The 24676-nt window shown below is 40.3% G+C and overlaps 1 long non-coding RNA gene across 2 annotated transcripts in view; it reads left to right on the forward strand.

Moving 5' to 3' along the window:
* Positions 1-17238, forward strand: part of LOC140622322 (uncharacterized) — a 24270-nt gene extending 7032 nt beyond the window's left edge. The window contains exons 3-6 of one of the 2 annotated variants that reach the window (XR_012022085.1): positions 8012-8465; positions 8987-9091; positions 10135-10232; positions 17003-17238. This is a non-coding gene — a long non-coding RNA (uncharacterized lncRNA). The remainder of the gene's footprint in view (positions 1-8011; positions 8466-8986; positions 9092-10134; positions 10233-17002) is intronic. The other variant, XR_012022084.1, reaches the window with a different exon arrangement.
* Positions 17239-24676: the final 7438 nt, after the last annotated feature.

Below are 24676 nucleotides of genomic sequence, written 5' to 3' on the forward strand. Positions count from 1 at the left end.
TAAGTTACCACTTACTTACTACTCACCGCCCTAACAACATCTCCTAAGCATCTAACTCGGTCGCTGTTCCCAAGTTGTCTCCAAGCTTCCCACAGTCTCCTGACTCTAACCTTCCCACATCCTGCCCCCTCGCGTGGAGTCAGCTTCTCTCTATTTTCCCCAATTCTTTGCTTAGGATTTTTTTTTTTTAATCCTTTAACTCTCAACATTTTTTTTTTTAATTCAATGCTACTTCTGGACTTAAAAATAAGACCCTTCTGGAGCCTGGATTCAATTCACCCAAGGAAATAAGGAAAATGTGAAGATTTTAGGGTCAGGAGGGTGCCCACGCAGAGGAATGGATGGGTACCACTCCAGTCCCATTAGGGAGGTGCTGTCTTCTCTGTGAGTATGTGGACTGGCCAAGGATCCAAACCTTGACGCAACACGGCCTAGAATTCCTAGGACCCAGGCAGCCAAAAAGTAGCCTCATGAATCTCAAATAAACTTAAATATTTTTTAAATCCTTAGAGAAAAATCCTATTTCCCCAAAATAAGACCATGGTAAACCGTCGTAAACAGTTTGCTTGGAAGATAAAATATTTGTCTGAACCATCAGTTGAGACAAATTACAACCAAAGGCCTGTGATGGTATATGGCACAGAAGTACTGCTCCAGGTAATAGTGATTTTAGCCTTTATTGATATTCTGAACAAATCTAACATATATGAGAACTCTACAAAAAAAAACAAAACAAAACTTTTTTACACTACTTTTCAGAAGTGATATCATGGTAAAGAGCTGACCCTTTGAAAGTGATTAACAAGGAGTCCTAAAAGATATAGTTGACCCTATGCCATTACAGAATGCTACTGCAGATAGACTCCGTATACCTTCAACTGAAACATTATAATACTGCTATTACAAGCCTTAAAAGATCTGGAGGAAATTCAAGTGCCAGCTACTTCAGTGCTGGCAATAAAGTCTGTTTATGCATGGAGGTATTTGTTAATTGTTAGGGATTGGTTAGCTTGTTCCAGGAAGTCAGATGCATTTGCTTTTCTTCTCAAGGCTGAATGAGATGCTTCATAAAACACACACTGAACAGAACAGGTAAATTCCTAACAGACTATCTACAAAATGCTCCCTCGCATGACCTGAGGTCAACTGGCACCTCTGCTATACACTTGAGCTGAGTGATGCAGGAGAAATTGCTTAACTTCTCTGACCCTCTGAACCTCTTATGATGAAAATAATGAGCTGAAGACAAAATAGGATGTGTGAAAAAAATATATGAAAGCATTTTGCAACCATTAGGGCAAAATTTTTGTAAGGTGTCAAAAAAAAATTCCAGTATTTTGGTCCTAGATGAAACCATTGTTTTCCTCCATTAATTTCTCTTATAGTATTAAATATGCTATTATTCTGGTCAGGTTCAAGAGAGAATTATCATATGATTGACCATCAAAATGGCATGTGTTAGGTACATCACATGTTTAAATTCCTTGGATATTCCTGGGATCTCTATTTATGATTAGTAGGAACAAAGCCTTGCCAAATTAGACACGTAAAACTTAAACATAAGGCAAAGAATAAACAGGCATAAACAAATGCCTCTTCTGGTAACAAACCAGAATAAATAAACTTATGATGGTTTCAGCATAGAAATATTAGATGAAATGTGCAAAAATGTAAAAATTAATATTAAAGCAAATTGTCTTTGAAATATGAATCAAATAAAAATACAATATCATACATTGATTTTACAAATTTAAACATGCTTTGATTGCCATGGGCTGAACAGTATGAGTAAGTGACTGATATATATCAATGTTCCAGACTTCTTTCTTTTCTTTTTCTCTCTAGCCCACTGTCTACTCTTAAACTTCTTCTAAAAATTTTCTAAAATCTTTTATTTCATTAAGGGAAACAACAAAACAACAATACAACATTCTGAGAATTAAAGGGTCAGCTACTTGCTTTATTAGAACAGAGGCTTGTGCTCAAATGTGGTGCTTCTCTAGAGCCCTAAAATTATCAAAATTCGTATTGCCCTTGAAGAGAAAAATAAAATATAGCAGTTGCAAATAAGATGAAAACTGACAATTCCTGTGTTAGCTGCTCTAGGGATATGGTAGGAAATTACCTTTTGACATGAAGGGTTATTCATGCCTTCACACATGGGATTCCTTCTTGTACCTCCTGGGGTTAAGACAGGGATGGCACTCTCTCCTTTCAAAACGTCATGATTCTTAAACTTGTGCTGGATTTTTTAACTCCACATTTATAGCATACAATTATTCCTGGCACACATTCTTATTGATTGGAGGATATTAAAATACACCTGACACACAAATATTTACATCCATTAATTTATTTGCTGATTCAAGAAACATTTACTTGCACCCATAAACCACCAGACACTAAGCTAGGCTGTGAAGACTAGATGAGAATGTACTTTCAATGTAGTCACAATCCAGGATGCTGTGTACATTTGTGTGAGCAACTAACTATTAGAATGGAGTGTGATGTGGATAACAGTTGAAATGTGTACAGGATGCTGCAAAAAAGAAAAGAGTTGCTAAATGTGCCACAGGCATGCAAGTTAAAAATAACCAACCATAAAAGCCATGTACACGCCAAAGCATTCATTTAAAGGCCCATCACATATACGTGGAAATTAAACAACATGTTCTTGGACGACGAATGGATTTTTAAAAAATCAAAAGAGAAATTAGAAAATATCTTGAGACAAATAAAAATGAAAACACAACATACCAAAACTTAAGGAATGCTGCAAAAGTGGCACTGAGAGACAAGTTTATAGCAGTAAACACCTATATAAAAAGAGAGGAAAGATCTCAAATGAAGAACCTAACTTTATACCTTAAGGAACTAGAAAAAGAAAAACAAATTAATCCCCCTGTAAGCAAAAGGAAAGAAATAATAAAGATTAGAACAGAAATAAATGAAATCGAGGACAGAAAACAATAGGAAAAATCAATGAAACGGAGTTGATTTTTTCAAAAAGATAAAATTTACAAACTCGTAACTCAACTTACTTAGAAAAAAAGACTCGATATCAGAAATAAAGAGAAGACATTAAAAGTGATGCCACAGAAATAAAAGGGATCCTAAGAGACCGCTATGAACAAGTATATACCAACAAGTTAGATAACCTAGAAGAAATGAAAAATTCCTAAAAAATATACAACATACCAAGATTGAATCATGAAGGAATAAAAAGTCTAAATAGATCTATAACCAGTATGGAAATTGAATCAGTAATCATAAACATCTCAACAAAAACCAATCCAGGACCTGATGGCCACACTGGTTAATTCTACCAAACACTTAACAAATTAATGCCAATCCTTGTCAAACTTTTCCAGAAGTTGAAGAGGAGGGAACATTTTCAAACTCGTATTTTATGAAGCCAGAATTACCCTAATAGCAAAGCCAGGTAGGGACACTACAAGAAAAGAAAACTACTGGCCAATATCCTTGATTAATATACATGCAAAAATCCTCAGCAAGACTTAACAAATTGATTTCAACAGTATGTAAAATGAATCACACGTGATGACAAAGTGGGATTTAGGCCTGGGATGCGAGAATGGTTCAACATATGCAAATCAGTTAATCTAATATATCACATTAACAGAATAATGGATAAAAATTGCATAATCATCTCCACAGATCCAGAAAAAGAGTCAAAATTCAACACTCAGTAATGACAAAAACTCTCAAAAGACTAAGAATTGAAGGAAAGTATCCCAATATAATAAAGGCCATATATGTAAAACCCAGTTAGCAAGTAAAAGCTTTTCCTCTAAGATCAGGAACAAGGCAAGGATACTCCTCACACTTTTATGCACCATAGTATTGGAAGCTTTAGCCAGAGCATTAAGCAAGAAAAACAAATAAAACGCTTTAAAATCAGAAAGGAAGAAGTAAAATTATCTTTGAAGTTGACATGATCTTCTATCGAGGAAATCCTAAAGACTCTAATTAAAAATGTTAGCCTGGGTGGTCCAGCAGTTTGGCACCTGCTTTCAGTCCAAGGCGTGATCCTGGAGACCTGGGATCAAGTCCCACATCAGGCTCCCTGTGTGGAGCCTGCTTTTCCCTCTGCCTGTGTCTCTGCCTCTCTCTCCGTGTCTCTCATGAATAAATAAATAAAATCTTTTTAAAAAATAAATTAAATAAATAAAAATGTTAGAACTAAAAAATAAATTGAGTAATGTTTCAAGATACAAAATCAATTGCATTTCTATTATGCTAATGATGAACTATCTGAAATGGAAATTAGGAAAACAATCCCATTTCCAATAACACGAAGGAATAAAATACTAGAGAATAAGCTTAACTACGGAAGTGAAAGACTTATGCACTGAAAACTACAGAAACTGACATAAGAAATTAAGCAAGACACAAACAAATGGAAAGATGTCGCATGGTCATGAATTGGAAGATTTAATACGATATTTGTCTCATATCTCAGTTCCTCTTCCTGAGGACTAAAGTGACAGGATTGGAAAACTTCCAATCATGTTTTCTGCTCTGAGTTAAATGGAAAAGACAGAGATTAGTAGAATGGATAAAAACACACTATCCAACTATAAGCTGTCTACAAGAGATTCACTTTAGATCTAAAAACACAAATAGATTGAAAATTAAAGGATAAAAAAAGATACTCTGCACAAATAGTAACCAAAAGAGAGCAGAGGTGGCTATGCTAATATCAGGCAAAATAGCCTTTAAATCAAAAACGATTCCAAGCGACAAAGAAGGACATTATATATTAAATAATGTTATATATTTTTAAAAGTAAAAGGTTCAAGGAAGCCAGAAGATAGCAATCATAAATATGATATACCATCAAATATATGAAGTAAAAACTAGTAGAACTGAAAGAAAAAATAGACAAGTCTACAAAAATAGTTGGAAACTTCAATCCCACACTCTCAAAAATGGTTAGAACAACCAGACAGAAAATAAAGAAATAGAGGACTTAAAACAATATAAGAAACTAACTGGATCTAACCAACATATGGAACACTCTACGCAACAAGAGCATATACCTTCTTCTCAAGTGCACATGGGGCATTTTCCAGAAAGATCATATGTTAGGCCATAAATTAAGTCAATAGATTTTTAAAAGATAATATATCACACAAAATATCTTCTCCAATCACGATGGGATGAAGTTAGAAAGTAATGATCTATTAAACCATAAAAGACACAGAAGAAACTTCAACGCATATTGCTAAGTGAAAGGAGCTGGTCTGAGGAGGCTACAGACTGTACGATTCCAACTATAGAACATCCTGAAAAGCCAAAACTAAGGAGTAAAAAGATCAGTGGTTTCTAGGGGTTAGAAGAGAGGGATAAATATTAGGTCCAACACAGGGGATTTTTAAGGCAGATAAACTTCTCTGCATGATACTGTAATGATGGACGCATGACACCAGTCGTTTGTAAAACTCTTAGAATATCCAACACAAAGAGTGACCCCTAATGTAAACTAAGGACTTTAGTTAATAATAATGTATCAATTTTGGTTCATTACTCATAAATGTACCAAACTAATGCAAGATATTATAATGGGGAAAACTGAGAGAGGCGAAGGTACAACACACTCTATGTATTTTCTGGGAAATTTTTTTGTAAACATAAAACTGCTCTAGAAAATAAACTTCTACTTAAAAAAAGAAAAAAAATTGGCAAAATTAATTTTAATAATATGTTCAATAGATCCAAAATATTTTGATATGTAACCAGTATCATTAAAGTATAAATAAAAATTTTATACTTATATTCACACTAAATATTTGTACTCCAGTATGTATTTTACATTCATTTAGAGTGCTCATTAGTCACGTCTGGCTAGTGGCTATGATATTACACAGGGCAGGTATCAATAGATTATGTCCGAATTGATACCTATAATCTATTTATAATCCAGGTGTGTACAGAATATAATAAGAGTGGGGAGAGAAGGGTATTTAAGGCAGCCTGTTGGACAGGACAGTCTTCACAATGAGAAGACTGAGTTGAGATTTGAAGGAATCATGGGAACTATGGGTTCAGCACAAAACACCAACAGAGCCAAGAGACCCAATCCGTGAGGATATAAGGAGATCCAGAGAGCTTCTTACTTGCATTGACAGTGAAAGGAAGAAGAGCTGAAAGTGCCAGCTCCCTGATTCTGTGCTATACACCAAGAAAGGTTGACAGGAAAGCAAAAGATGCTGTTGACTGCAGTAGGAGTTGTGGGATACCCCCTTGTGGAGGAGTCCATTCCAGACTGCGGCTAACTGGTGGCATGGTCTGCAGCTCTGGTCTGAAAGAGACAGGACTGGAAGCATCCCCCCTCGCCAGAACTTGGAAGGCGATGAGAAACGTAAAGGCCTCTCAGGGATTGTGACAGAGGGGTGAGTGAGAGGCAGCTTCACAGCGTCTCCTCACAAGCCTCCTGGTCCTCACATCCTGGAGGGGTCACGAGGTGTTCTTCCAAGCGTCAGCTGAGTGTGACTCAAGCCTTTGCCCACATAACTTACGTAGACGTGTGCAAAGCTGCCAGGGTGCCAGGCACAGCCATTCCCTCCATTGGGGGGGGGGGTTGCAAAGAAGAGGGGGCATTGAAGAACACTGAAGACCATGCAGGAAGGCAACAGAGTAATGAGTCTCACTAGAATACGGTGGGCTTGCGGCAGAATGGGACAGGGTCACCTGAGGAGCAGGCACAGACCAACCTCCAGGGCCTTAAAAATCACATAAGCTCTTTTCTAGGAGAAGGCGTTTTGGCAGAGAGCTGGGTCACATCCAGGACCCTCTGACAGTGCTGTAGACGAAGACTTGAAATAGATGTGGACTGGAGGTACAGCTGGGGCCGGGCTGCAGTAGAGGCATCTTAGGAAGCAGGGAAGGGAACACATCATCCACTGGGTATACCCTCCACTCATGGTTGCAAAAGAAACACTCAACGACCCATAGCACGGGGTCATCTTTAAGTAAGGAGAGAAGGCAAAGGGCTGCATGTCACGTGCTTCCTGTTCCCTTTGTTGATGACCCAATGTGTCCTTCCTTTTCATGCTGTGCTTTTTGACCTATTCAGGGCTGGGTTGTTTGTTTTTTCTCCACTTTGTGCTAATTAAGGGAATTTTTTTTTTTAATTTTTTTAAATTTTTTTTTAATTTTTTTTTAATTAAGGGAATTCTATCAGTTGGTCGTGAAAAATGAAAGTCCAAGCGACAGGCGAAGAAGCTCTCCGCAAGAAGGGGCAACTAGTCTATTCCCACAACCTATGGAGAATCTGGTGTTATCATGTGTTATTAAGTGTCCATGAAGGGGCACCTGATGGCTCAGTCAGTTAAGCATCTGCCTTTGGCTCAGGTCATGACCTCAAGGTCCTGGGATGGACTACATTGAGCTCTCTGCTTAACGGGGATTCTGTTTCTCCCTCTCCCTATGCCCCTTCGCCCCCTGCCCCCCCCATCTCTCTCTCAAATAAATACATAAAATCTTTTTTTTTTTTTTAAGTGTACATGAGAACGTGATTTCTGATAGAGGAGTCTGACAAACACCCAGGTTAGGTCTCGCTGCCTGCCCCCAAGCCTTTGCTGCCCTCTTACTGTCATCTTTCTTGACCACTTGATTTGAAAATTTGAAATTATAATCTTCCCTGGCCCCCCTGGCAACATACTCTATCTCCCTGCAGTTCCTCTCCATGGTAATCATCACCACATAACATATATCTTACTTTTATCATTTGGGTTTATTCCTTCAAAAATATATTCCCATTTATTTAGTACTAGAAAAGTACTAGTCACATTGCTATTTAATTTTTCAAAAAGAGACTATATACTGTGCGATTCCATTTATGTAAAGTCTCAAAACAGGAAAAACTACTCCATGATGATAGATGTCAAAATGGTGATGGCCTTTTGGGGAGAGGGTTAGTGACCGGTACATTGCGTGGCAGGGATTTCTCTGATGCTAATGATTTTCTCTTTCTTGATTCAATTAGTGGCCACACAGATATGTGCCGTACCCATGATTTCTGCACTTTTCTACGTCTGTACTACTTCAACTAAAAGCTCATCGAAAGGAGTTGGGAAGGGGGCAGTTCAGCCTGGCAGCTGTGCATCATTCTTCCTGCTTCTCCAGGCGTGTTGCCTCTGACGTGGCCATTCAAAGCAGCCCATCCCTCGTGGGGCTACTTCTGTCCTCCCCCCAAGGAAAGGACTGAAAGGCAAGGAGCGAAGGAGTTTTTCCCAGTGACAGTTTGCTTTCTGTTATGAAAGGAAGCCCTCCTGGGGACTTTCACCTACACATCACTCGGTTACACGGCCCCCCTGCCTTAGATATTCACTTTCCGACCTCTGTACTGGAGAGATTCAGAAATGGATCTTGAGGGGCCACATTGTGTTACTTCTACACGCAGAGGAGAAATTTGAGAACAATGCGAATACCCGAAAATGGTGAGTATTTGTAAGGTCAAAGAAAGATATCAGGACCGAACAGACCTAAAACCACAAATCATTAACTCACCCCACATTTGTTGTGTACATGTTAGTCCCCAAGCTACATATAACCCTTCACTTCCAACTGGTGCATGGATCCGAGTTCTCATCAGGTCTTCTCTGATGAAGACAAATGGACCAGGTATGAGCCCTATGTCCCAGGCTTAGAGTAACAATAGGCAAGTGTGGCCCTCGCTCCTCCTTCCTCTGGACACATCCAGGCTATTGCATGGCTTCTCGTGTTCTCCCAAGCCCTACCCTACCACGTGTCACAAATGCTAGTGAAAGAAATCAAAGAGCCCGGGGTAAGAAAGATTTAAGAGAGTGCCCAAAGAAGGATGCAAGAAAACGATCAAATGAATCCATTTAATTTGTTTCTAGATTTGAAAGATTTATCTGTTTGTTTCTTACCCAACTTGCTCCAGAAAGTATTCAATGTAGATTCACTTTTACTTGTGATATGAGTATTTCTCCCACAGAAAATCAAGCCCCAAGCCATTGGCCTGAGATAACGTGATTGATGGTTCCATTTCGTATTTGTGTCTCATCTAAGTTACTCTTCCTGAGGATTAAACCGGCACTAGGTATGGGTGGGGATGCTTCAATTACCCTTAGATATTAAATCTTATAACCCACATTCCCAATCACATTTTCTTCCCTGAGTTAAACCAATGTATTTGTGAGTCTATAGCCTTTTCCTGGATGTTTTTGTCTTTTAAGGATTATTCCTGAAAATGGCCTGCATCTTTATGTGAATGATTTCCAGTTTTTTCTTCCAGCCTCAAAGTCATTTTTAAATGCTGCTCGATATTACTCAGAAGCCAGAGAAATATTTCAAGTGACCTTATCCCATCTTAGATACTAAGTCCAGTAGTCACCCTTAGACTCTTCCCAGTTCTCAAAATATTACTGGCTCTATTGTCTGACTACACTAGCACCCTATTTAAAGCTAACATTGATTAATTACCATGTGTCAGGAACTATGCTGAGTATTTTGACAGACATTAATCCATTTGATCCTCATATAACCCTATTTAGTAGATGCTAGTACCATTCTCATTTTATAGATTAGAAAACACATAGGTTAAGTAGCTACCTCTAGTGAATTTATCCATTAATTGAGGGAATTATAAGCCATGCAGTCTGGCTCCAAAGAGTTAGTGCTTTCCCTCTACACCATCTTCCCCGCCACCCCCGCCAAAAAAAAAAAGTAGTATAATTTCAATTCAGATAAAACAATATACAGTTGTCTGACACTTCGGTCCATAAAATTTAAAGCTTCAAACCCTATTTGATGTTCAAGCCAGAGAAATCACTTAATGTATACTTTTTAATTACCTAACTATACATAAGCGACCACCACCTGCCCAACTTTCTTCTGCTGAATCCTACACAGAGGGTCACTGGGTAGAGTCTGGACTTCTCATTTAGCAGCTACAACTAGAATACTCCTCCACACCCTCTATAACATACATGACTTCAGCTCCAAGACTCCATTACCAACTTCATGTTTTCCAAAGTCAGCGTATGTTAGCACCATCATCCACAAAATTTCAAACACACAATCAGTCCCAGAACAAAAGTAATAACTTTTAACAGCTATTAATCTGTGCAATTCTTCCAACAGCCAGCGAGATTGGCAGAGGACCTCGAACTTCAGGTAGTACTGTAGTCCTTGCTGAGATCCAAATCTCACGGGGTGATGATCTTGACCACAAGCCCCAGGTAAGCCATACTAGGATTCCTGACATATGGAAACAGCAAGATAAGAGATCTGTGTTGTTTGTTAGAGATTTTTAAAAATTTATTCATGAGAGAGAGAGAAAGAGAGAGGTAGAGATACAGGCAGAGGGAGAAGCAGGCTCCATGCAGGGAGTCCAATGTGGGACTCGATCCTGGGGACTCCAGCACCACGTCCTGGGCTGAAGGCAGGAACTAAACTGCTGAGCCACCCAGGAATCCCCAAGATCTGTGTTGTTTTAAGCCACATACTTTGAGGCAATTTGTTATGTGACTACAAATAGTACCTGTGGTTTTGACAGTGTTATTGATAATGTTGACATCCCATATGGCTTGTTTGGTACCGGAATAGAATATATTTCACATTTACATTACATTTCAAATTAATTAATTTTTTGGTAACACCTGAGAGGGCACAGCTACTTAGAGTAAGGAATAAATGAACTAACAGCCACTCCATTTTTCTTTTTTTTCCATCACGATCAGTGATCTCATTCATATAGCGGTTGGAGTCTGAGGGCCACTGGAAAAGAATTAGTTTTGATCTTGCAGTCGACAACATTTTGTGCTCAACAAATATCCCACTTGCTATTCTAAAGGGTCATAAGACTTTCTACTCAATGAAATGTGATTGAAATCAACTTCAATTACTTCTAGACTGAGACAATGAAAAGTCATGAGCAATCTCCATTCCTTATCTTCTCTGGCCAAGCCATCTGAAGAGGCCATGTGTGTCAGATCATATAAATACAAGATGCTGAAGCCACCATCAGCCTAGGTCCCTGAGTAACTATCTGAAGCAATACCCCACATTAATTCTCTTGTTAAACATGTAGCATGAATGAGAAACGTGTGTCATTTAAGTATCTAAAATTTCAGAGTTAACGTGTTACCACAGCAAAACAAAGACTATACTGACTGACGAATGGGTTAAATAAGTACAAATGAATTGGGAGGGGCCACTCATTTCAAATTCTTTTTTTTCTCTGTCCTCAAGATATCTTTCTCCTCTTCCTTATCTAATCTGAACAGTTTCATGACATTGAGACTGATGGGGCTTTCTGCTTCACTAACTCCCTTCTCACTAGTAGTGTAAAACCATACAACCGGCTAAGTTTGATCCTTTAGATTCACATATCTTCCCTGATAGTATGACTAAAGCCATAGCATATAAGAAAAGGTGTCTGCCTGGCTATCATATTTCACATGTAAAAACTAGGGTAGACAGTAGCAACTATATCAGCAACTGCTGATTGGAAGAGATTAGAAGACTCCAGAATCCCAGCTATATTTCCTTTAGAAATGACAACCAAAAGCCATCCTTATCTTGTTCATGATTTTTAAAGGCAGTCTTCTAAACATTTCACATTGAGTGTGACATGAGCTATTGGTCAAAGTAGATATTGTTTATGATTTTAAGTGAGCATTTTTCTTTCTGAGTTTTCTTAGAGATATTCTCAGCAAATAATATTTTTGGACTCAATTGGGATGATCATAAGACTTCTCTTCCTTGACAGTTTGAAGTGATGAATTATGTTAATAGATTTCCTAAGCTTGAATCATCTATACTTTACTGGAATAAACTGTACTTGTTCATGATAGATGATATTTTTTTTTAATGTAGAGCTGAATTTGACCTGCTAATATTTTATGTATAACTTATACATATATATTTCTAAATGATAGTGACCTAGAGTTAGCTTTGTTTTTTGTCAAGTCCAAAACTATCAAGGTTTTCTAGTTTATAAAATCAACTTAGCTAATTTTCTCCTTTTAGCTATGTTATGTAACACATTATATAATATAAGTATTATAGGTCTTTTGGAGTTTTAAACAATTGGCTAATAAGCCATCTCACTCCAGTGATAAGCTAGGAATAATTATTTTATAATATTATCTATTGGGCACCTGGGTGGCTCAGTGGTTGGGCATCTGCCTTTGGCTCAAGTCATGATCTCAGGATCCTGGGACAAGTCCCACAGTCTCACATGAGGCTCCCCACAGGGAGACTGCTTCTCCCTCTGCCTGTGTCTCTGCCTCTCTCTGTGTGTCTCTCATGAATAAATCAATAAAATTAAAAATATGCATATTATCTATTTCCCTATATTGTACTAATTATATCTTTTAAATTATTTTGGATTAAAATTTGGCAATTCATACTTTGCCAGAAAACTACCCATTTTATTAAGATTATCCAATTTATTAAAACTTTTATTCTTTTTGTAGTCTTTCTTAATTTTAATTTATTTTTTTTTCTTGGAGTCATTAAACAACTCACCTTAGTAGTTAATCTATCAAATCAGAATTAAAACATGCAAATTGTTGCATCTGTGGCAATACAAGTAATGGCTTTTAATGTTATATGAGCTCCATTTCCAAAGTATCTGCTGATAACATTTCTAATCCAATCTTTCTGCAAAAGAGTGCGTATTTTCAAAGTGATACTTTATTCAATTATAATGAGTGAAAATAACTCAATGTGAAAAGAAAATTATTTTGGGTTTGTTTTGTGGGATACCAAAAATCATGCAAATTATAGTTGAAATAGGGAGAGTTCAAGGAACATACTGTGCTTATTGTCAAAGGAATCCTATTCCGTGAGAATGAAATGAAATAGAGGTAAACACGAGCATGACTCTAAATCATAGTGTCCATTTTATATATATCCTTTTCTAAACAGATCTAGAGCATAGAGCAAGACCAAGGTGTATCATAGTTATTTAAAAAAGTCAAAATGTGATGTTTTACAATAATATTATATTTAGGTATAATGCAAAGAGTAAAATGAGAAATAAACTCTTACTAATCTGATCAAAGTATAACATAAATGGATTGGCAACAGATACAAAAAAATGATTTATTTTTCCCAGGAGTGCTATTCATAAGAACACAGTCCTCTACAATGTCTGGCAATATCATTTATGGAATATTATCTTCTCAATATACTAAGATAGTAATTTGCAATCTGATTAAAAATTAGCTTCTTGATCTCATCACACTCTTTTCCACATCACAAAGACAGAGATATAGTCTTGTGGGTATTCAATCCATTTTCATGGAACCAAAGTATTATGAAAGCTCATTTAAGCTATCAAAGCTATTTTCTGATATTAGGTAAAAACTTCTAAAACTACATTGAACAAACTAAAAGATTCAGAAATACCTCCACAATGGTTCAGACTGCATGCTTTCAACAAATCAAAAGATATTAAAGAATTCCTAGGAAGGTGATATGGTGGACTAGAAATTGTGATATTTGATGTAGAAGGGTCAATACACATAGATAGTAAAGTATTCGCAGTGATGGAAGAATTTGAAATGGAAAAGAAAAATGTACTCTGTGCATCTAAAGCTTGGACAGATGTTGGGAAATAACCAGGAATTTGGTCAATGATAGCTCTGAGGCAGGATAAAGTGGGCCATATACTTTAGAGAAGTGAGACTTTTTATACTAAGAGTGAGGAGCAGTAGTTGGTGACTCCTAGTGATGTGTAGGATGAATTAGAGAAATGAGTGGGTGCAGAGAGTCTGAGTCTATTATAATTGTCCATGCAAAAAGAACAAAGAACCCTTGATTCAATTCAATTCAACATATATTTATTGAGTACTGACTATATATCATATAACCTTCTTGATGCTTAGGCTAAATTTGTGAACAAAGTAATATAACTTCCCTACCTTCTTGTGACTCACATATAAGCAATTGAGAACAAAAACAATAGGAAAGAAGACTTATGACAGCGAGAGACACTGCAACGATGGAGTTTACAGAAGCCTCTTTATATTGATGGTCAAGTAAGGAAGAATTTCAAGAAAATGGCCTTAAACCTAAGTAACAGGTAAAATACAAAATCCATTGATAGAGAAGGGGTAACTTATTCAGCATATGTTGAATTCTTCCCAGTGCCAATTGGGAAGTAGGACAATCAAGATGATCAGGAAGGAGCACCATTCTGGAAAAAGTTACTGGTATGATGATGGTAGCAGTCCTGGACAAGCTGAAATTTTGATTCAGACAGGACATCCTTGTGCAATATCCAACAAAACAGCTGAAGAGGTGGTTTTGAAATTCAAGAGAGAAGTTAGGCCAAGAGAAATCCGATTAGGAAGTAAATCTCCAGTTCTTATCATATATGAAATTACCAAGAGAAAGAGAATAGAATAGAGGCGACATACAGAAATTGAACACTGATATTTATAAATAAAACTGTAAAAGTGAATGAGACTAAATTAGAATAGTGATAGAGATGGATATAAAATAATAGAAAAGAAAAATACTAGAATATCATCAAAGTGATATTGACCTATATAAAACAGTTTCCAAAGGGATGGGGTCATTAGTATCAAAATGAGTAGCATTCGACTAGAAAAAGACCAGAAAGAGAAATGTTTTAGAAAGAAAGTGTGAGTTTAAGGAAAAAAAAAAAAAAAAAAAGGCCAGAATACAAGAGATTGTTAGTTCAAGATTAGAAATGGGGAAAGTTCATGTAGACAGACTACCCTTGTAAGGAAACTTGGTAGCAGGATGAAGAGTCAGTAGGTTGGGGTAATCTTGGTTCTTTGTGGGAGACTTAAGAGATGCTTGAGTGTTTATAACCCGAAGGGTAGCAGATTGTGCCAACCCAAAATATGCCTCTTTGGCATTAAGGATTCTCTTGAACCAACTATTTTGAGAAACTGCAGGCACAAGAGAAGTTCTGAAAACAGTAAAAATTCCCCTTTTGTAGAGAAAATTTACATTAGAAAGGGGGCCTGTACAAGGAAGGGAGTTCTCATCAAAGATTATCGTTTGTTTGTTTGTTTGTTTGTTTGTTTTGGCCTGAGACATCTGCAAGGCAGAGCAACTTTTACCCAATATTTCCTTTTCTCATCTTCCTCAAAATTACCTCCCCCCACTTAAGATCCAGACCCCTGTGCCTTTCTTGAGCTCAGGATGGTGTATAAGCCTCAATTGTCTGCCTGCCATCTGAGTCTCATATCTTTGTGAGGTTCTCATACATTACATATGTAATTTTTTTTTCTATTGTTAATCTGTTTTTTATTATAGGGCACCTTAGCCAAGAACTCGAGAAGGGTGGAGGGAGAAAAATTGTTTTTCCTCTCCTACAAAACTGAAGAGAAAAAGTTAGTGGTTAGACTGAAGATCCAAAAGCAGGTGGCGATAGAACAGTTCTCAGAAAAGACATTATCATTTGGAATCTGGACCAGAGTCAAAGGCATTAGCATTAATATACTATTGCATTAATGCATTCCTCCTGTCAGGCAAGCAGAGGAGGCTATATGAATATACTTTGAGTTGCGGAGAAAAATTCAGAAGGAGTGTATGTGTGAGAGCTTAGATTTTACTCAATAAAATAAGAGGAAGATCATATGCTGTTTTTAGGTGATAAGGATGATGAGAAAGGTGATGAAGATTATGGAAATTTCGTAAAGTAGCACCTTTATCTTCCAACACCTCAGTGAAATTCAAAACCCCAGGAATTTAAACCAAAAAGGAAAAGAGGAGAGGAAATAGAAAAGAAAGGGACATATGCCTAAGGGAGATATTGAAGAAAGATCTGAACTTGAGGGAAAAAATCTGCCCTTTCAGTCCATTGAGGAATTACTTTAGAGCATGTAATTAAAATAATAATGATAAAGAAGAAAGAAAGAAAGAGAAAGAAAGAAGAAAGAAGAAAGAAGAAAAGAAAGAAAGAAAGAAAGAAAGAAAGAAAGAAAGAAAGAAAGAAAGAAAGAAAGAAGAAAGAAAGAAAGAAAGAAAGAAAGAAAGAAAGAAAGAAAGAAAGAAAGAGAAAGAAAGAGTGGGAGGGAGGGAAGGAGGGAGGGAAGGAGGGAGGAAGGAAGGGAGGAAGGAAGGAAGGAAGGAAGGAAGGAAGGAAGGAAGGAAGGAAAAAAATAAAAGAAAAAGAAAATTATTTTTCCAGAAAAAATTTATATGAAAAGGCAGTACAAAAAAAAAAAAAAAAACCACATTAATATATGCTACATTTTCAACCATACTAGCTGAAATTACTATGTTTTAGAATTCACGTGCTTTGGTGATCTTTAAATATTATCATATATTTTGAAATTAGTAAGTTCAGTAATAATATAAAATATTTAGATGTCAAACAGAACTCTGGTTTTAAAAAGCCAAGATTTTTATCTAATAGTAGAATTAGCAGGCATAAAAATGTGATAAATTTATGTTATACTGGTTTATGTGAATGGGTAAGTACAAGTGATGCTGGATATCTATATTCATTTATTACCGCAATCATTGCGGCTAATGGCAATTGGAAAGATTTATTGGCATTTCACCAGGTAAGACAAGGTAAGCATTTTATATAAATTACAATTCCTAAAGAGAGTATTTGAATTTGTAGCCACTACATTGTTTTTCAAAGAGAGGCATAATCATGAAGGAAACTCACTGCCTGCCTGATTGCAAATGTTAGTCGAAATGCACAAATCTCTACTTTAAAGTGTTTAATACTTTCCAGAGACAAACAGGGTTTAATTTAATGATGGGATGAAAGACTTGTGAAAGTAAAATATGAATAAACTGAAGTCACTGTAATTAAGAAAAAATGAAACAATCCTATGTTCAGAGTAATTCTAAAAAATTGTTCCCTAAAAAAAGCAGTCTTTTTGACTGTGTTGCTTATGATGATGCTATTTTTCATTCTTCATTTCTCATTTCTCTTCATAAATCAAGACTCTAACTCTGCATTTAGACTTTAACCAATGATCCCAAAATACAATGTCTATTTCAGCCGGAGTGCACAATCTACTGCACTTTTTTCCTCATGTTTTGCTCCATGATCATCATTATGCATGAATGAAAGCAAAATGCAGTCAATATTCATGATGCTTCATCTCAATGCCTACTGTAAACCTAACAAAATATAGCGCGGATGAAAAACATGACATTTTCAATGATGACACTCAAACAACATTAAAACTCTTTTTTGAAGCAATTTCTCCATGATATTTGGTGGCTTGTGGGTTTTTTTGTTTTTTTTGGCTGTTTTATGTCTCACATCCAAAGTTGTTTTACATTAAAATAATTTGTCATTTGCAAGAACTCGATAAAGTGAATCTCAAATTTAGTCCTCAAATATTTTCAGAAATCTTAGTTTTCAAGTCTAAAAACATGCTGTGTACAGCAGACTAGGAGTAGCACAGGGGCCACTAGACGGTCAAGATCACTACACAGTCTTGAGCGGTGTTCTCGTGACCGCACACATCGGAAGCACCGCTAACGTGTATTATCTGGAATGCTCTCTCTGACACCTGTTGATTTGTAGCACCTTAGGAGTGCTGCAAATCTAAGAGTTTTGCCAGAGGATTCTCGCGCCCTAAGGTTTGGGAGCCATGGCCTGTTGTCATGTCATGGTTTGGCAGTTTCCGCAGTCCTTGGGAAGGGAGGGCAGCGGTAGGCCGGCAGGTAGAAACAGAGTCAACGGCAGAGGGATGGCTGCTTTGCCTGCACTACAGGCCCTTGTAGATGTGGCCACTACGTTTAGGTGAAGGAAAGGTATTGTCCTGCCTGATGTAAGGCATGATTTTAAGGTGATTCCCCCCAAGACACCTACTGCCGTATCACCCGCATAACCCCTGAATCTGTGCATATGATGGATCTTACTCCACGCTTAGGTTTGGTGTATGGGGCAGCTGATTGTCAGGAAGGGGATTCCCTGGGGGAGCCCACCCGCAGGGCGGACCAGGCTCTTCCTGCAGTCAGAGGTCAACACCAAACGGAGGTTGGATGAGATTTCAGTCAACAGCCTCAATGGACATGGACCTAAGGTTCCTCCCAAGGTTCCTCCCGCAGGAAAACAGGGCTGGCCCAGATTGTGCTGGTGGGTGGGCAAGGCCCTGAGCAGAGAGTCCCGCCAGGAATCCAGTGTCTGGTCAGGATTTCCGAGCTGCACCCCGTGGCCCATCAAAGAAGCGGGTGTGATTTCGGGCTGCTGAGTGCATGGTGGCTCAGTTGGCAGGAAGGGAACCCAAGTGTTCTTCTCACACTGTAACACCCCATAACCCCATACATGCTCTGCCCCAGAGCGCCCCTGGCCTGTGCTGTCAGTAGGAGCCAGCCTGGTGAGCCCACTCCTGGGACCCACGGGGGCAGCTGTACCACGGGAGTGGTCTCACGGTGCAGACCTTTTTTTTTTTCTTTTTAACAAGCCCAGTAAGGCTGATTTATCATTAACCGGGCTGGCTCTTCAATAGTCTTGTAGCAAATTCCTATAAAAATAACCGTCTTGAGGCGCCCAGGGGGGCCTCTGGTTGAGCGGGATCCCAAGCTTGACCCTGGGGTCCTGGGATCGAGTTCTGCATCCAGCTCCCCAGTGGGAGCCTGCTTCTCCCTCTGCCTGTGTCTCTGTATCTCTCATGAATCAATAAATTATATATATTTTTAAAGTCTTAAATATGAAAACAAGTTGTTTTTCATGTCCAGCTTGGAAAAAAGCCCTCTGAGGTGCCGCATGAATGGGAGGCACTGTCTGTCCCAGGGCGGCTGCAGCGCGGGTTTGGAGGTGGGTCGCAGCCACAGGGGCACCCCGCCCCCCGCGCGTGTTCACCGAGCTCAGCAAGGCGAGGTCCCCGAAACGAGGAGCGACGGGGCTGCGCTGGCCTGGGGTCCCCGCTGCACTGCCCGCTGGGGACGCGCGTCCTCCGCTCCACCCTCCGCGTCCCCAGAGCCAGCTCCGTCCCCACCTGGACCCCGCTTTCCCTTTGCGTCCCCCCCCGCCCCCACCCTTCACCTGCAAGGGCCGCGCGGTGCAGACCAAATGGGCCCCGGAAGTCTGCGCTCCGGCCCTGAGCCCGCGCCTGCACAGCCACCATCGCCGCCCCTTCCGCGGCTGCTTCTAGGCCTTTCCTCGCACCAGCAGCACGTGGCCTGGGTCCCCTGGGCCGCATCCAACGGCTTGTTGTTGATTGTTGCCGTCGAGGAATTTCCTGAGGTTCTGAGCCTGGGTGATGATGGTGAGGACACGGCCGTAGCCCTGCAGCCAGCTCTGGGGGGGAGAGCTCGGCTCCCCCGGGACGGCTGGGCTCCCCCCGCCCCCCGGGATGGCTCCAGCTGCAGGTCGTCTGGCACCCCCTCCTCCTCCGTGCCCGCCTGCCCCCCTCCATGCCCGCCTGCCCCCCCGTGCCCACCTGTCCCCTCTGTGCCCACCTGCCCCCCCTCCGTGCCCACCTGCCCCCTGTGCCCACCTGCCCCCTCCGTGCCCGCCTGCCCCCCGTGCCCACCTGCCCCCTCCGTGCCCGCCTGTCCCCTGTGCCCACCTGGCCCCCCTCCGTACCCGCCTGCCCCCTCCGTGCCCACCTGCCCCCCTCTGTGCCCATCTGCCCCCTGTGCCCACCTGGCCCCACTCCGCGCCCACCTGTCCCCGCCGTGCCCGCCTCCCCCCTACGCGAGTAGGGATTCAGCTCCCACAGGTGGGCGCCCCTCGCCACCCGCACGAGGGTCGGACCCGGAGGCTCCTCGGCCACGAGGCGGGCAGGAGAGGAGCCGAGCTAGCCGGTGGGACGCAGGTGCGCGGTTCGGGCAGGTGCGCGGTTCGGGCAGGTGCGCAGCCCGGGCCACGCCGCCCTAGGAAGCTCCCACTTCCCGGGCCGTGGGGGTGCTGAGATCCGTGTGATGAGCCCGCAGATTTTATGGGTCCAGGTTAGTCTTACAGAATCACCAAGGGCTGTTGTGTCTCAGTTAAAAAAAAAAAAAAAATTATTAAGAAATCCTTGGTAGGAAAAGCAGAAGCCCCAAAAGTTCAAAATTCCCCTCTCAGAAGCGATTTTTAAAAACTTGGAGCAAGTTTATATGCTACAATCAACATTGTAAGGTAATATTTTAATCGCTCTTAGCAAAGGGGCCAAAGGGCCTAATTGGAGTCGAAGGCTGGGGCAGGAGCCCCAAAGCTGCCAGCACATGCCTCATTCCCGGAACACGTGTTTTCCTCTCCAAAGGGAAGCTCCTGACTCCTTCTCTTCAGCCAAAATAAATCAGTTTTTTTTCTCTTAATGTGTCCAGAAGCAACATGCACTTTCCATTACTTCTTGTGGTCATACAAGCATTTCATTGACTATTTCCATAAATAGTTCCCACATGCCCATGCCTCCTCTAATGACTTTGTGATTCTAATAAAGGGACTAGAACTCCTAATCCCTGCTGTGGCCTCGGCTAAACGATGTGAAAATACCCCTCCTGCTGGGGTTGCCCCGCCAGCAAAATCCAAATGACCCACCAACAAGTACATCTGGTGTGATTTGACTTTCTTCGCCCTTGTTACTTTTTCCTACTATTCTATAAGATCTTTAATTTTCCCCTTGAGGCTCTAAATTCCGCTTAAATTATTTATTTGTACAGATTCTCTTCTACAAATAAAATCGGGTTCACTGGTCTTCTGGTTTTCCTTTATGGGAGGTTTAACCTGTCACTTGCTCTCTGAAACCTCGCAGCGTCCCTGGCCAATATGCGCTCAGACTTGACGGGGTCATTCGGTTCACCTCACGTACCCACCGAATGTTCGATTATGGGTCCCCAACGTCCTAAGATCTGTACCGAGGCGATCTTGCTGGGGAGAACTGTAGCAGTGTCAATCTCCGCATCCCCCAGGCAGTAAGATGTTGGCAGGTAGCTTTGCTAAACCCAGGAGGTAATTTCCAGGGGCAGGACATTCAGGCCAAAACTGTTCAATGTTTTATCAATCTTCAAGAAACGTTAAAAACTGGGGCGCCCGGGGGGCTCAGTCGGTGAAGCGTCTGCCTTTGGCTCAGGTCCTGATCCCGGGCTCCCTGCTCCGTGGGGAGCCTGCTTCTCCCTCTGCCTCTGCCCCCTACTCCCTTGCTCCTGCACGCTCTCGGTCTCTCCTTCTCAGATAAGTAAGACTGAAATCATTGTTTAAAGAAAATGTTAAAAACAAAACTGGGGTTACAGTGGACAAATTTCTGTTCTTTGGCCTTTCTGACGGATACTTTACACACTAGGCTAAAGGATACTGGGTCCCTTGCTGGGTTCCCTTCAGCCTTGTCCTCTGGTGGCAGCACTGGTTCTTCCTGTGGGCAGACAGCCCCTTTCCCTCTGATTCCGGGCACACCTGGGACCTGGCCCAGCTGACCCCGACCACAGTGGGAAATTCATTGCCATCGTGGGCCAATAACTATCTGGGGTTTTCATAAAACTGTTGAGAACTCTACACTGTCCTTTCCCCCCAGGGTTTCCCCAGGGACTGAGAACCCCCCGAACCTGCTCTGGACCACATTTGCTCAGTCACCTAGGAGAAAGCAGACCTGAGAAGAGAGCGGTCATTTCAGTATGCCGACCTTTGAACCCTGCACCTGGCCAGGCCGAAGGTATACCAGCCCCAGCCTTTTCAGTTACTCGAGCCAATCAATTCCCTCTAATGGTTAAGCTCCTTTGGGCCTGGGTTTTCCGAGTGGCAACCAAAAGAATCCTGCCTTATAGGAAAGGTCTCTTTCACAAAAGTTAAATTAATTCAAGACTCTACCCTTTGAATTTAGTAAAAATGACATTATAAAGCTAATTTATTGACTTAATAATTTTTGAATGGAATACAATCACACTCCCGAAATATACCTTTGGTGATCATTTTAAAGCCATAACCATTTACATAGTTCGAATTTTTCCAGTATTTAAAGGTACTTCAATGATATAATCTCATTAATTCTTACAATGTCCTTTTGAACTAGCCAGGGGACAGGTATGCTTATCTAATAATATAATAGTCCTGTTCTCTCTTGCACTTCATGACACATTTCCGTGAAGGTTGAATAACAAAGCACGAGGTCACCTATGTAAGCACCTAGAGAAAACAGTAATTACTTCCCCAATGGTCTAGGTAGGATATCGCTGTGGAAATCAGAATAAAGATTATAGCACAAATTCATCACCTGTGAGGAACTGGGTGGCCAATAGAACTTTTAATAATGTGGGTACAGGGAGATAAAATTTACGTGGTACGCATTATGTGCACTCTATAGATATTTAATCGACACATTTTAATGGAAGCCCGTCTACTTCATTATGTGTATATTATATGTAAGATAATTACATAATTCATAAATATAATAATATTTAACAAATGGTTATTATGTGTAAGTCCTTGCGAACTGTATATTTAAATATATGAAAATATAAAATTGAAATATGCTAAAAGTAAATTTTAATGTTCCTCGTATTTTTCCTCATTATATAAAAAGATTGTCGTATTTTTTTTTCTCTGAATAAAATAGCAGCTATTTAGACTCTTTAGTAAAGCAAGATTGGGGTAGAAGTTACCCCCACATTGCTGAATGTTTTACTTATTAAGATTTATATTAATTTGTCAATAATTTTTTTTCCTAAAGTATATTACACAACCCTGACAATTTAATTTGCCCTTAATAACTTAGTGGCATCTTCATGAGCAACCTTCTGGGTTATAAAATTTAAAATGCTTCTATTATAACATGTCAAATTATTTAAACTCAAGTGTGTGCTTTGTGAATTCGTATGGCTTCTTTTGATAGCTTCCCATTTTTTTCAAATTCTGTGGCATTTGTGCACTTTTCAATAAAACCTTTCTTATTTGGGTGGAATCGAGTGAGTTGCTATTCCTCATTAGATGTTTTAGGAGTGTTTACAGGAGGCATTTTAATATGTGGCCTTAACAAACCAGCAACTCTACCCCCTGGATATAATCCGCTATAAGACCTGTTCAAAAATGTTCAGAGAAGCACGATTCACAGTCACCAAAAACTGGAGATAAAACCCTAATGTCTATTAACAGTGGAATTGGCAAATAGATTTGAGTATATTCATACAATAGGATATCACAAAGCCATGAGAATGAATTAACCACACAAAATACTGGGGATGAACTTCCAGAATAAAGTGTCCAGTTAGTGAAGTTGGACACAAGACACTTGGTGTATGGAGAGCTGTAGTAATTTAAGAAGAATGGGGGTGCCTGGGTGACTCAGTTGGTTAAGTGTCTGACTTTTGATTTCAGCTCAAGTCAAAATCTCAGGGTCCTGGGACTGTGCTCAGCAAGAAGCCTGCTTCTTCCTCCAGCCCTTCCCCTGCCTGTTCTCTCTCTCTCTCTCTCCCTCTTCCTGTCTCAAAGAAATGAGTATATATATTTTTTAAGAGAACAGTATGGAGAACTTTGGGGTGCTGGGTGCCAATAACACTCTTTTCCTTAATCTCGGTCCTGGCTGTGCAACTATGAACACATGAAAAGCCACTGAACTGTGCTATGATGCATGCACTTTTCTGCGTGTGTTCTATAGTTTAGTAAAGATTGCTCAAAAAGAAGATAAAAATTAATTATCATATATGCCTTTCTATGTGTATTGAGCACCACGTTCAAAGCACGTGCTTTATCTTCCAAAGCACATGTATTACCTCATTTCATTCATTCATTCAGTAATCATTTATTTCTTTTCTGTCATGATCGAGGTAGTAAGCAAGGGTCTGGGGGTGCAACACAGATTAAAGTATCTGTCATCCTGCGTACGTGGAGTTGGTAGCCACGCCGGCCTAGGGCACCCATAACACTCCTGTGAGGTAGGTACAGAAGGAAGGGTCTTCTGAGTTTTGCTTGTTTATCTGTTTGTTTGGTAAGATGGGAGACAACTAAGTATGCTTAGAGGCGTTAGAGAAGAACTCATTTGAGAGGCAGCAGATGCAGCATGTGAGAGGGAGGGAAGGATTTAAAAGTGAGGCCCCCGAGGAGGATAAGGGAAAGGAACCCAGAATGCAGGAGAGAAGAAGAAAAACCCTAAACTGGGAACTGTCAGGGGCCATATGCTGTTTGTTAGCAGAGCATGGACTAGAGCCAAGAACCTGACACTTCAGCCACATTAAATCAAACTTCTCTGTACTGCTGCTTCTAGAATGCCAACAAATCCCTTTTATACCTACACGTGCATGCGTGCACGCACACACACTTTAAATAATGAGCTTTGGTTCTACATATGTAGCTCCCCCATCAGCTGTTGGTGATGTATTGTATTTCTGTCAAAGGAGGCATGCAAGACACATTCCATGGCTTGGAACGATGGTGGAGTTTTTGCTTTCTCTGGCAGAGGGGAGCACGGGAATGGAAAAAAGGGAAATATGTGACGTGTGAGGAAAGATCAGAAAATAGAATAATGAGGACGCCTGGGTGGCTCAGTGGTTGAGCGTCTGCCTTCAGCTCAGGGTGTGATCCCCGGCCCGGCCCAGGATCAAATCCCACATCGGGCTCCCTACAGGGGAGGGAGCCTACTTCTCTCTGTGTCTCTGCCTCTCTCTGTGTCTCTCATGAATAAATAAATAAATAAAAAGAAGAAAGAAAGAAAGAAAGAAAGAAAGAAAGAAAGAAAGAAAGAAAGAAAGAAAGAAAGAAAGAAAGACAAAAGAGAGAGAGAGAAATAGAATGATGGCACTACATGAA

This window comes from Canis lupus, chromosome 31, assembly GCF_048164855.1.
Source record: "Canis lupus baileyi chromosome 31, mCanLup2.hap1, whole genome shotgun sequence".
NCBI classification, from domain to species: Eukaryota; Metazoa; Chordata; class Mammalia; order Carnivora; family Canidae; genus Canis; species Canis lupus.